The sequence below is a fragment of the Physella acuta genome, unplaced genomic scaffold (assembly GCF_028476545.2).
Source record: "Physella acuta isolate Inbredline_101_S28 unplaced genomic scaffold, ASM2847654v3 ptg000168l, whole genome shotgun sequence".
NCBI lineage: Eukaryota > Metazoa > Mollusca > Gastropoda > Physidae > Physella > Physella acuta.
Window position 1 is genome coordinate 790,143 of NW_026731687.1, and position 12,401 is coordinate 802,543.

The 12,401-nt window shown below is 46.0% G+C and overlaps 1 protein-coding gene across 1 annotated transcript in view; it reads left to right on the forward strand.

The window, feature by feature from the left end:
• LOC131936114 (phospholipid-transporting ATPase ID) overlaps positions 1-12,401 on the forward strand; it is a 55,286-nt gene that overhangs the window by 3,207 nt on the left and 39,678 nt on the right. The gene's annotated exons all lie outside the window — the stretch shown is intronic.

A 12,401-nucleotide genomic window follows, 5' to 3' on the forward strand; every position in this document is an offset into this window, starting at 1 on the left:
AAATTACTCAAAATTTGTCAGAAGGTAGAGAATTAGATCTTTTACTTACATGTGAAATTTCATTTAACTATCTGAAATAATACTCAAGTTATAGGCTTTTGAAAAATTCAAAGTAGAAAAAGTACCACTTCCGGTGATCGAAAATCGCTCAAAAGTTGATACGGATCTACGATTTTGATAAAATACTTATATATGAAATTTCATCAACCTAGCTGTAACGGTACTCAAGTTATCGTGTTTAAACACACAGACATACGGACAAGATAGCAAAATTATGTTTTTCCGTATCAGTGAGGCTGTAAAAGTAAAACGTCGAGATTTGCAAAAATCTCGATTTTTTTTTTTGCACGATTACAAGACTTTCTCTATACTTCGTGTAAACGAGAAAGTAAAAATAATGGGGAGGGAAGGGGGACAGAAGTAGAAGAGAAAAGTTGAAGTTAGACGTAATTTTATATTTTGTGTGTGTGTGTGGGGTAATGATTGACAATAGCGGGTCAAGTCTTTAGTTTCATGACTTTACTGAAGCAGATACTAATAGCACCACATGGTCCATACATAAATATTTTCATGATGCCATACTTTTCTTTACCCATTAACTGGTATCTGGCTGTCACATACCATCAGTTTTCTAATGTTAAGGAAAGTTTTTATATGTCCTCTTTGTATGTTAAGTACTTAATTGTTTTTTTTAACAACCACAAAGTGGTAATTTCCGCAAAATTAAGTACATCTTAGTTGTCTGACCACTACATTGCCGCTGATGTGTCTGTGTGGGGAGTCTAACATTGTGAGGTACCGGACACACATAGAACAAGACGTCTGTGTTCTACCGCTGATGTGTCCGTGTGTGGGGAGCCTTACATTGTCCATTACATTGTGAGGTACCGGACACACATAGAACAAGACGTCTGTGTTCTACCGCTGATGTGTCTGTGTGTGGGGAGCCTTACATTGTCCATTACATTGTGAGGTACCGGACACACATAGAACAAGACGTCTGTGTTCTACCGCTGATGTGTCCGTGTGTGGGGAGCCTTACATTGTCCATTACATTGTGAGGTACCGGACACACATAGAACAAGACGTCTGTGTTCTACCGCTGATGTGTCCGTGTGTGGGGAGTCTAACATTGTCCATTACATTGTGAGGTACCAGACACACATAGAACAAGACGTCTGTGTTCTACCGCTGTGTCCGTCTGTGGGGAGCCTTACATTGTGAGGTACCGGACACACATAGATCAAGACGTCTGTGTTCTACCGCTGATGTGTCCGTGTGTGTGTGGGGAGCCTTACATTGTGAGGTACCGGACACATAGAACAAGACGTCTGTGTTCTACCGCTGATGTGTCCGTGTGTGGGGAGCCTTACATTGTCCATTACATTGTGAGGTACCGGACACACATAGAACAAGACGTCTGTGTTCTACCGCTGTGTCCGTGTGTGGGGAGTCTTACATTGTGAGGTACCGGACACATAGAACAAGACGTCTGTGTTCTACCGCTGATGTGTCCGTGTGTGGGGAGCCTTACATTGTGAGGTACCGGACACACATAGAACAAGACGTCTGTGTTCTACCGCTGTGTCCGTGTGTGGGGAGTCTTACATTGTGAGGTACCGGACACACATAGAACAAGACGTCTGTGTTCTACCGCTGATGTGTCCGTGTGTGGGGAGCCTTACATTGGCCATTACATTGTGAGGTACCGGACACACATAGAACAAGACGTCTGTGTTCTACCGCTGATGTGTCCGTGTGTGGGGAGTCTTACATTGTGAGGTACCGGACACACATAGAACAAGACGTCTGTGTTCTACCGCTGATGTGTCCGTGTGTGGGGAGCCTTACATTGTCCATTACATTGTGAGGTACCGGACACACATAGAACAAGACGTCTGTGTTCTACCGCTGATGTGTCCGTGTGTGGGGAGTCTTACATTGTGAGGTACCGGACACACATAGAACAAGACGTCTGTGTTCTACCGCTGTGTCCGTGTGTGGGGAGTCTTACATTGTGAGGTACCGGACACACATAGAACAAGACGTCTGTGTTCTACCGCTGATGTGTCCGTGTGTGGGGAGCCTTACATTGGCCATTACATTGTGAGGTACCGGACACACATAGAACAAGACGTCTGTGTTCTACCGCTGATGTGTCCGTGTGTGGGGAGTCTTACATTGTGAGGTACCGGACACACATAGAACAAGACGTCTGTGTTCTACCGCTGATGTGTCCGTGTGTGGGGAGCCTTACATTGTCCATTACATTGTGAGGTACCGGACACACATAGAACAAGACGTCTGTGTTCTACCGCTGATGTGTCCGTGTGTGGGGAGCCTTACATTGGCCATTACATTGTGAGGTACCGGACACACATAGAACAAGACGTCTGTGTTCTACCGCTGATGTGTCCGTGTGTGGGGAGTCTTACATTGTGAGGTACCGGACACACATAGAACAAGACGTCTGTGTTCTACCGCTGTGTCCGTGTGTGGGGAGTCTTACATTGTGAGGTACCGGACACATAGAACAAGACGTCTGTGTTCTACTGCTGATGTGTCCGTGTGTGGGGAGCCTTACATTGTGAGGTACCAGACACATAGAACAAGACGTCTGTGTTCTACTGCTGATGTGACCGTGTGTGGGGAGTCTAACATTTGTCTGTTTGCTATTAAAGTTCTGTAAAGTATCAAATTCAGCTGGGATAAGAGGTACCTAAGTTCGACGTTTCCTACCAGTGGCGCGCGGTGTTTGACATCGGTTCATATAAAAGTAAAAGGGCTTTAAAAAATGCCCCATACATACATACATGTGAAAATTAACTTTTGTATTTATGCAAGAAGAGTCGTATCTCCTCTTCTCCCCCCCCCCCCTCCGCATCACGACAAACTGACAATTTTAAGAACGTAAAGTTGTGGTTCTATGACATTATAATGTTTGAAACTGCGAACTTTGAAAACGACACGATTTCGATGTCGTTAATAGTTGAAACTTGATGTTCGGCGGCTGACATTCTGAGATCTATTTCTGCGCTGCTGGTTGGTGGTATGGTGGTAGAGGTAGGCATCAATACAGGGTGCTCACTCGTTTGTTGTTTCTCTCTTGATCAGATTTCATAGTTACACAACCTGTGAGACGACACATTAACACACGGTAATGTGTAGCTACTGGGTAAACGTGCGGCCTGGTGTTTCACATACAAAAGCAGGAGTGGCCACAGGGTTGAATGTCAAGGTCAGTCAGATCCTTCCTGTGTGACTTGGTACGTGACGTCACAAGCACTTGTTATGACACGACAGCATCAGCGACACCTAGATCTGCGCAAGTTTTCTGTCTCTGGATCCACCCCGTGGAGTTTTCTTTGTTGCTCGCGAGTGGGCGCTTCCCTTTTGTGTGTGTGGGTGACCCTAACGGCTTAAAATCTCTATGGGGGATCTCTTATTTTCTCCCCTAATTGCCAGAACAATTATAAGGTAGTCAGGGCAATTATATGGTAGTCAGCTCGACATCGATAAAAAAAACAACACCCAAATAATAATCAGCTTACCGCATTGTTGTAGCTAGACCAGAACCAAGCGATGCCATGTTAAATGTGTTCTCTCACACAGCAATACGGCTGTCGCTTGTATTGTATACGTTTACATTTTATATGTTACACGGTTAGATGGGTAGTTATGTGAGCAATGCGGACACTCAGTAAAACAGTGTGGTTGTCTCGTTTGTATTTTATACCTTTACATGGGTAGTTCTCTATGTTACACGGTTAGATGGGTAGTTCTCTGTTACACGGTTAGATGGATAGTTATGTGAGCAATGCGGACATTCAGTAAAACAGTGTGGTTGTCTCGCTTGTATTTTATACGTTCACATGGGTAGTTCTCTGTTACACGGTTAGATGGGTAGTTGTGTGAGCAATGCGGACACTTCAGTAAAACAGTGTAGTTGTCTCGTTTGTATTTTATACCTTTACATGGGTAGTTCTCTATGTTACACGGTTAGATGGGTAGTTGTGTGAGCAATGCGGACACTTCAGTAAAACAGTGTAGTTGTCTCGTTTGTATTTTATACCTTTACATGGGTAGTTCTCTATGTTACACGGTTAGATGGGTAGTTCTCTGTTACACGGTTAGATGGGTAGTTATGTGAGCAATGCGGACATTCAGTAAAACAGTGTGGTTGTCTCGCTTGTATTTTATACGTTCACATGGGTAGTTCTCTGTTACACGGTTAGATGGGTAGTTGTGTGAGCAATGCGGACACTTCAGTAAAACAGTGTAGTTGTCTCGTTTGTATTTTATACCTTTACATGGGTAGTTCTCTATGTTACACGGTTAGATGGGTAGTTGTGTGAGCAATGCGAACACTCAGTAAAACAGTGTGGTTGTCTCGCTTTCCAGGTTATCGACCCTGTGTATGTTGTTTAGGGTTGTCGCACCTTTATGATTGCTATTCAAGGTTGTTACCCCTGTAATGTGGTTGTAGTTATTTAAAGTTGTCGCACCTGAAAGGCACACGACTTAGAAACCTTGCTGAAGGAATCGTCTACAGATGCATGTGTGTGCCCGTGTTAAACTGAACAGAAACCTGTGTCTGGTGTCCCTGGTGACTTAAATTATGTTGTCATATCACCACCCACACCACCCACACCCACACCCTGATAGAAACACGTATCAAGATATCCTGGTGACTTCATATTGTCATATCACCACCCACACCACCCACACCCTGATACAAACACGTATCAAGATGCCCTGGTGACTTCATATTGTCATATCACCACCCACACCCTGATACAAACACGTATCAAGATGCCCTGGTGACTTCATATTGTCATATCACCACCCACACCACCCACACCCTGACAGAAACACGTATCAAGATGCCCTGGTGACTTCATATTGTCATATCACCACCCACACCCTGATACAAACACGTATCAAGATACCCTGGTGACTTCATATTGTCATATCACCACCCACACCCTGACAGAAACACGTATCAAGATGCCCTGGTGACTTCATATTGTCATATCACCACCCACACCCTGATACAAACACGTATCAAGATACCCTGGTGACTTCATATTGTCATATCACCACCCACACCCACACCCTGATACAAACACGTATCAAGATGCCCTGGTGACTTCATATTGTCATATCACCACCCACACCCTGATAGAAACACGTATCAAGATGCCCTGGTGACTTCATATTGTCATATCACCACCCACACCCTGATACAAACACGTATCAAGATGCCCTGGTGACTTCATATTGTCATATCACCACCCACACCACCCACACCCACACCCTGATAGAAACACGTATCAAGATGCCCTGGTGACTTCATATTGTCATATCACCACCCACACCACCCACACCCTGATACAAACACGTATCAAGATACCCTGGTGACTTCATATTGTCATATCACCACCCACACCACCCACACCCTGATACAAACACGTATCAAGATGCCCTGGTGACTTCATATTGTCATATCACCACCCACACCCTGACAGAAACACGTATCAAGATGCCCTGGTGACTTCATATTGTCATATCACCACCCACACCACCCACACCCTGATACAAACACGTATCAAGATACCCTGGTGACTTCATATTGTCATATCACCACCCACACCACCCACACCCTGACAGAAACACGTATCAAGATGCCCTGGTGACTTCATATTGTCATATCACCACCCACACCCTGATAGAAACACGTATCAAGATGCCCTGGTGACTTCATATTGTCATATCACCACCCACACCACCCACACCCTGATAGAAACACGTATCAAGATGCCCTGGTGACTTCATATTGTCATATCACCACCCACACCCTGATACAAACACGTATCAAGATGCCCTGGTGACTTCATATTGTCATATCACCACCCACACCACCCACACCCACACCCTGATAGAAACACGTATCAAGATATCCTGGTGACTTCATATTGTCATATCACCACCCACACCACCCACACCCTGATACAAACACGTATCAAGATACCCTGGTGACTTCATATTGTCATATCACCACCCACACCACCCACACCCTGACAGAAACACGTATCAAGATGCCCTGGTGACTTCATATTGTCATATCACCACCCACACCCTGACAGAAACACGTATCAAGATACCCTGGTGACTTCATATTGTCATATCACCACCCACACCCTGATAGAAACACGTATCAAGATGCCCTGGTGACTTCATATTGTCATATCACCACCCACACCACCCACACCCTGATAGAAACACGTATCAAGATGCCCTGGTGACTTCATATTGTCATATCACCACCCACACCCTGATACAAACACGTATCAAGATGCCCTGGTGACTTCATATTGTCATATCACCACCCACACCACCCACACCCACACCCTGATAGAAACACGTATCAAGATATCCTGGTGACTTCATATTGTCATATCACCACCCCACACCACCCACACCCTGATAGAAACACGTATCAAGATGCCCTGGTGACTTCATATTGTCATATCACCACCCACACCCTGACAGAAACACGTATCAAGATGCCCTGGTGACTTCATATTGTCATATCACCACCCACACCCTGATACAAACACGTATCAAGATGCCCTGGTGACTTCATATTGTCATATCACCACCCACACCCTGACAGAAACACGTATCAAGATGCCCTGGTGACTTCATATTGTCATATCACCACCCACACCCTGATACAAACACGTATCAAGATGCCCTGGTGACTTCATATTGTCATATCACCACCCACACCCACACCCTGATACAAACACGTATCAAGATGCCCTGGTGACTTCATATTGTCATATCACCACCCACACCACCCACACCCTGATAGAAACACGTATCAAGATGCCCTGGTGACTTCATATTGTCATATCACCACCCACACCCTGACAGAAACACGTATCAAGATGCCCTGGTGACTTCATATTGTCATATCACCACCCACACCCTGACAGAAACACGTATCAAGATGCCCTGGTGACTTCATATTGTCATATCACCACCCACACCCTGATAGAAACACGTATCAAGATGCCCTGGTGACTTCATATTGTCATATCACCACCCACACCCTGATAGAAACACGTATCAAGATGCCCTGGTGACTTCATATTGTCATATCACCACCCACACCCTGATAGAAACACGTATCAAGATGCCCTGGTGACTTCATATTGTCATATCACCACCCACACCCACACCCTGATACAAACACGTATCAAGATGCCCTGGTGACTTCATATTGTCATATCACCACCCACACCCTGATAGAAACACGTATCAAGATGCCCTGGTGACTTCATATTGTCATATCACCACCCACACCACCCACACCCTGATAGAAACACGTATCAAGATGCCCTGGTGACTTCATATTGTCATATCACCACCCACACCCTGATAGAAACACGTATCAAGATGCCCTGGTGACTTCATATTGTCATATCACCACCCACACCACCCACACCCACACCCTGATAGAAACACGTATCAAGATATCCTGGTGACTTCATATTGTCATATCACCACCCACACCACCCACACCCTGATAGAAACACGTATCAAGATGCCCTGGTGACTTCATATTGTCATATCACCACCCACACCACCCACACCCTGATAGAAACACGTATCAAGATGCCCTGGTGACTTCATATTGTCATATCACCACCCACACCACCCACACCCACACCCTGACAGAAACACGTATCAAGATGCCCTGGTGACTTCATATTGTCATATCACCACCCACACCACCCACACCCTGATAGAAACACGTATCAAGATGCCCTGGTGACTTCATATTGTCATATCACCACCCACACCACCCACACCCACACCCTGATAGAAACACGTATCAAGATATCCTGGTGACTTCATATTGTCATATCACCACCCACACCCTGATAGAAACACGTATCAAGATGCCCTGGTGACTTCATATTGTCATATCACCACCCACACCACCCACACCCTGATAGAAACACGTATCAAGATGCCCTGGTGACTTCATATTGTCATATCACCACCCACACCACCCACACCCTGACAGAAACACGTATCAAGATACCCTGGTGACTTCATATTGTCATATCACCACCCACACCACCCACACCCTGACAGAAACACGTATCAAGATGCCCTGGTGACTTCATATTGTCATATCACCACCCACACCACCCACACCCTGATAGAAACACGTATCAAGATGCCCTGGTGACTTCATATTGTCATATCACCACCCACACCACCCACACCCTGATAGAAACACGTATCAAGATGCCCTGGTGACTTCATATTGTCATATCACCACCCACACCCTGACAGAAACACGTATCAAGATGCCCTGGTGACTTCATATTGTCATATCACCACCCACACCCGCCAACCTGACAGATGCTGGCGGCGTTCATGATAACAGTGACATTAAATATCGGCATTGATTCCGTTTGACAGACATTGATCGCCGAATGCTGACATTTGAATTTCCCAACAGAACCATTTGAAACACGGTCGTGATAGTCAAACAATCCTGCCCCAATTAAGCCCGGCTAATTAGTGCCATTGGTCTGATCATTGACTGTGTACCGGCACACTGACCACTTGTCTGTAGACAGCCAGATCCAAACTCTTGAATTCTTGATGACGTGAGCTCACATCAAAGGTCATTTGGGCTGCGAACGTGCAATATTTAGAGGTAGGGATCGTTGTGTTGCCAATGGCTGCATTGATTTCATACCCGCCCTTGTGATGATTAGCGGGATCTGTACTAGTGGTAGCAACATGTGGGTGGGGGCTTGGGGGGGGGGTGGCTCGGTTAGAATTTAGTTTTGTCTGGTAGGTTGGGTCAGAATTTAGTTTTGTCTGGTAGGCTGGGTCAGAATTTAGTTTGGTTTGGTAGGCTGGGTCAGAATTTAGTTTGGTCTGGTAGGCTGGGTCAGAATTTAGTTTTGTCTGGTAGGTTGGGTCAGAATTTAGTTTGGTCTGGTAGGCTGGGTCAGAATTTAGTTTGGCAGCCTGGGTCAGAATTTAGTTTGGTAGGCTGGGTCAGAATTTAGTTTTGTCTGGTAGGTTGGGTCAGAATTTAGTTTGGTCTGGTAGGCTGGGTCAGAATTTAGTTTGGTCTGGTAGGCTGGGTCAGAATTTAGTTTGGCAGCCTGGGTCAGAATTTAGTTTGGTAGGCTGGTCAGAATTTAGTTTTGTTTGGTAGGCTGGGTCAGAATTTAGTTTGGTAACCTGGACAAGAACAGCCCAGGCGTGTTTAAAATTGGATTCACCCTTGAACTTGAATCTTGCTAGGATAAGTGTTGGGGTTCAAACTTTAATTACTTTTCAATAAGAGATGATCAGCCCGCTTGTTTGACGCATGTATCGATTTATTTATTGACTGACATAACTCATGTTTTCTGTATCGCTTCCCAGTTGGACTGAAATTTGATACATTGTGTTAGCCTCATGGGCTCTGTGTAGGGGCCAGGTGTGGTTTTCATGTCTTGGGCTCTGTGTAGGGGCCAGTTGTGGTTTTTATATCGTGGGCTCTGTGTAGGGGCCAGTTGTGGTTTTTATGTCGTGGGCTCTGTTTAGGGGCCAGTTGTGGTTTTCATGCCGTGGGCTCTGTTTAGGGGCCAGGTGTGGTTTTCATGCAGTGGTCTCTGTTTAGGGGCCAGTTGTGGTTTTCATGCCGTGGGCTCTGTTTAGGGGCCAGTTGTGGTTTTCATGCCGTGGGCTCTGTTTAGGGGCCAGGTGTGGTTTTCATGCAGTGGTCTCTGTTTAGGGGCCAGTTGTGGTTTTCATGCCGTGGGCTCTGTTTAGGGGCCAGTTGTGGTTTTTATGTCGTGGGATCTGTTTAGGGGCCAGTTGTGGTTTTCATGCCGTGGGCTCTGTTTAGGGGCCAGGTGTGGTTTTCATGCAGTGGTCTCTGTTTAGGGGCCAGGTGTGGTTTTCATGTCGTGGGATCTGTTTAGGGGCCAGTTGTGGTTTTCATGCAGTGGTCTCTGTTTAGGGGCCAGGTGTGGTTTTCATGTCGTGGGATCTGTTTAGGGGCCAGTTGTGGTTTTCATGCCGTGGGCTCTGTTTAGGGGCCAGGTGTGGTTTTCATGCCGTGGGCTCTGTTTAGGGGCCAGGTGTCGTTTTCATGCAGTGGTCTCTGTTTAGGGGCCAGTTGTGGTTTTCATGCCGTGGGCTCTGTTTAGGGGCCAGTTGTGGTTTTTATGTCGTGGGATCTGTTTAGGGGCCAGTTGTGGTTTTCATGCCGTGGGCTCTGTTTAGGGGCCAGGTGTCGTTTTCATGCAGTGGTCTCTGTTTAGGGGCCAGGTGTGGTTTTCATGTCGTGGGATCTGTTTAGGGGCCAGTTGTGGTTTTCATGCCGTGGGCTCTGTTTAGGGGCCAGGTGTGGTTTTCATATCGTGGGCTCTGTTTAGGGGCCAGGTGTGGTTTTCATATCGTGGGCTTTGTGTAGGGGCCAGGTGTGGTTTTTATGTCGTGGGATCTGTTTAGGGGGTGTGGTTTTTATGTCGTGGGATCTGTTTAGGGGCCAGTTGTGGTTTTCATGCCGTGGGCTCTGTTTAGGGGCCAGGTGTGGTTTTCATGCAGTGGTCTCTGTTTAGGGGCCAGGTGTGGTTTTCATGTCGTGGGATCTGTTTAGGGGCCAGTTGTGGTTTTCATGCCGTGGGCTCTGTTTAGGGGCCAGGTGTGGTTTTCATATCGTGGGCTCTGTTTAGGGGCCAGGTGTGGTTTTCATGCAGTGGTCTCTGTTTAGGGGCCAGTTGTGGTTTTCATGCCGTGGGCTCTGTTTAGGGGCCAGTTGTGGTTTTTATGTCGTGGGATCTGTTTAGGGGCCAGTTGTGGTTTTCATGCCGTGGGCTCTGTTTAGGGGCCAGGTGTCGTTTTCATGCAGTGGTCTCTGTTTAGGGGCCAGGTGTGGTTTTCATGTCGTGGGATCTGTTTAGGGGCCAGTTGTGGTTTTCATGCCGTGGGCTCTGTTTAGGGGCCAGGTGTGGTTTTCATATCGTGGGCTCTGTTTAGGGGCCAGGTGTGGTTTTCATATCGTGGGCTTTGTGTAGGGGCCAGGTGTGGTTTTTATGTCGTGGGATCTGTTTAGGGGGTGTGGTTTTCATGTCGTGGGATCTGTTTAGGGGCCAGGTGTGGTTTTCATATCGTGGGCTCTGTGTAGGGGCCAGGTGTGGTTTTCATATCGTGGGCTTTGTGTAGGGGCCAGTTGTGGTTTTCACGCACTCCGTCACGCTTATAAAACCAGGAAACAAACTGTTTGATTGTAAATCATGTAAACTCTTTGCCCATTTCTAGCTATTGATGTGATGGTCTCCCCACTTTAGTCATCTCTTTGAACCTGACTTATATATTATATTTAAACAACCCAGCGGCCACATATATTAGAACACCCCAGAGGACACAAAATAGAACAACCCAGGCCAGATATAGCCTGCACGCAGCATCGATAGGCAGCCAATAACCGAACCATATTTTGGGTGCTGTATCTCTCCATTTTGTCACCAGCTAGATATGTTGAACACATCATCAGTGATTAACGTTGTTTCTTCTGTGACCAGGTTTCGTGACGTTATGTAACTTACACCTAAACATACCCAACCATATTTTGGGTGCTGTATCTCTCCATTTGGTCACCAGCTAGATATGTTGAACATATCATCAGTGATTAACGTTGTTTCTTCTGTGACCAGGTTTCGTGACATTATGTAACTTACACCTAAACATACCCAACCATATTTTGGGTGATGTATCTCACCATTTGGTCACCAGCTAGATATGTTGAACACATCATCAGTGATTAACGTTGTTTCTTCTGTGACCAGGTTTCGTGACATTATGTAACTTACACCTAAACATACCCAACAAATGTGCACTGACTGACTTGCACACGCATCAGCGGATATAGAGAGCCAGTTTATGGTTCTATCGACTGGTATCAATTAATGTTAACTTTTTCATTAGAACATATGCTGCTACTGGTGCAGTGTATGGCAATACTGTTACAGTGTATGGTGAAAATTGTTCATTAAATACTTACCCAACAGTTGAGTTTAACATTTACTCAATAGCTGAGTTTAACATTTACCCAACAACAACTGCGTTTAACATTTACCCAACAGTTGAGTTTAACTATGTGGCCCAACAGCTCAGTTAACTGTCACAGCAACTGGGTTTAACTTTATGTCACAACAACTGTATTTAGAGCAGCCCCCCCCCCCCCCCGACCAGAGCGTAAGAAAGTGTACACACGACTGTACAGTGGTCATCTATCAACAGCTGACACCTCCCACATTCCGTCCTCCATGTCCCGTTTGACGTAAGGTGGCCACAAATCTAGGCCTAGT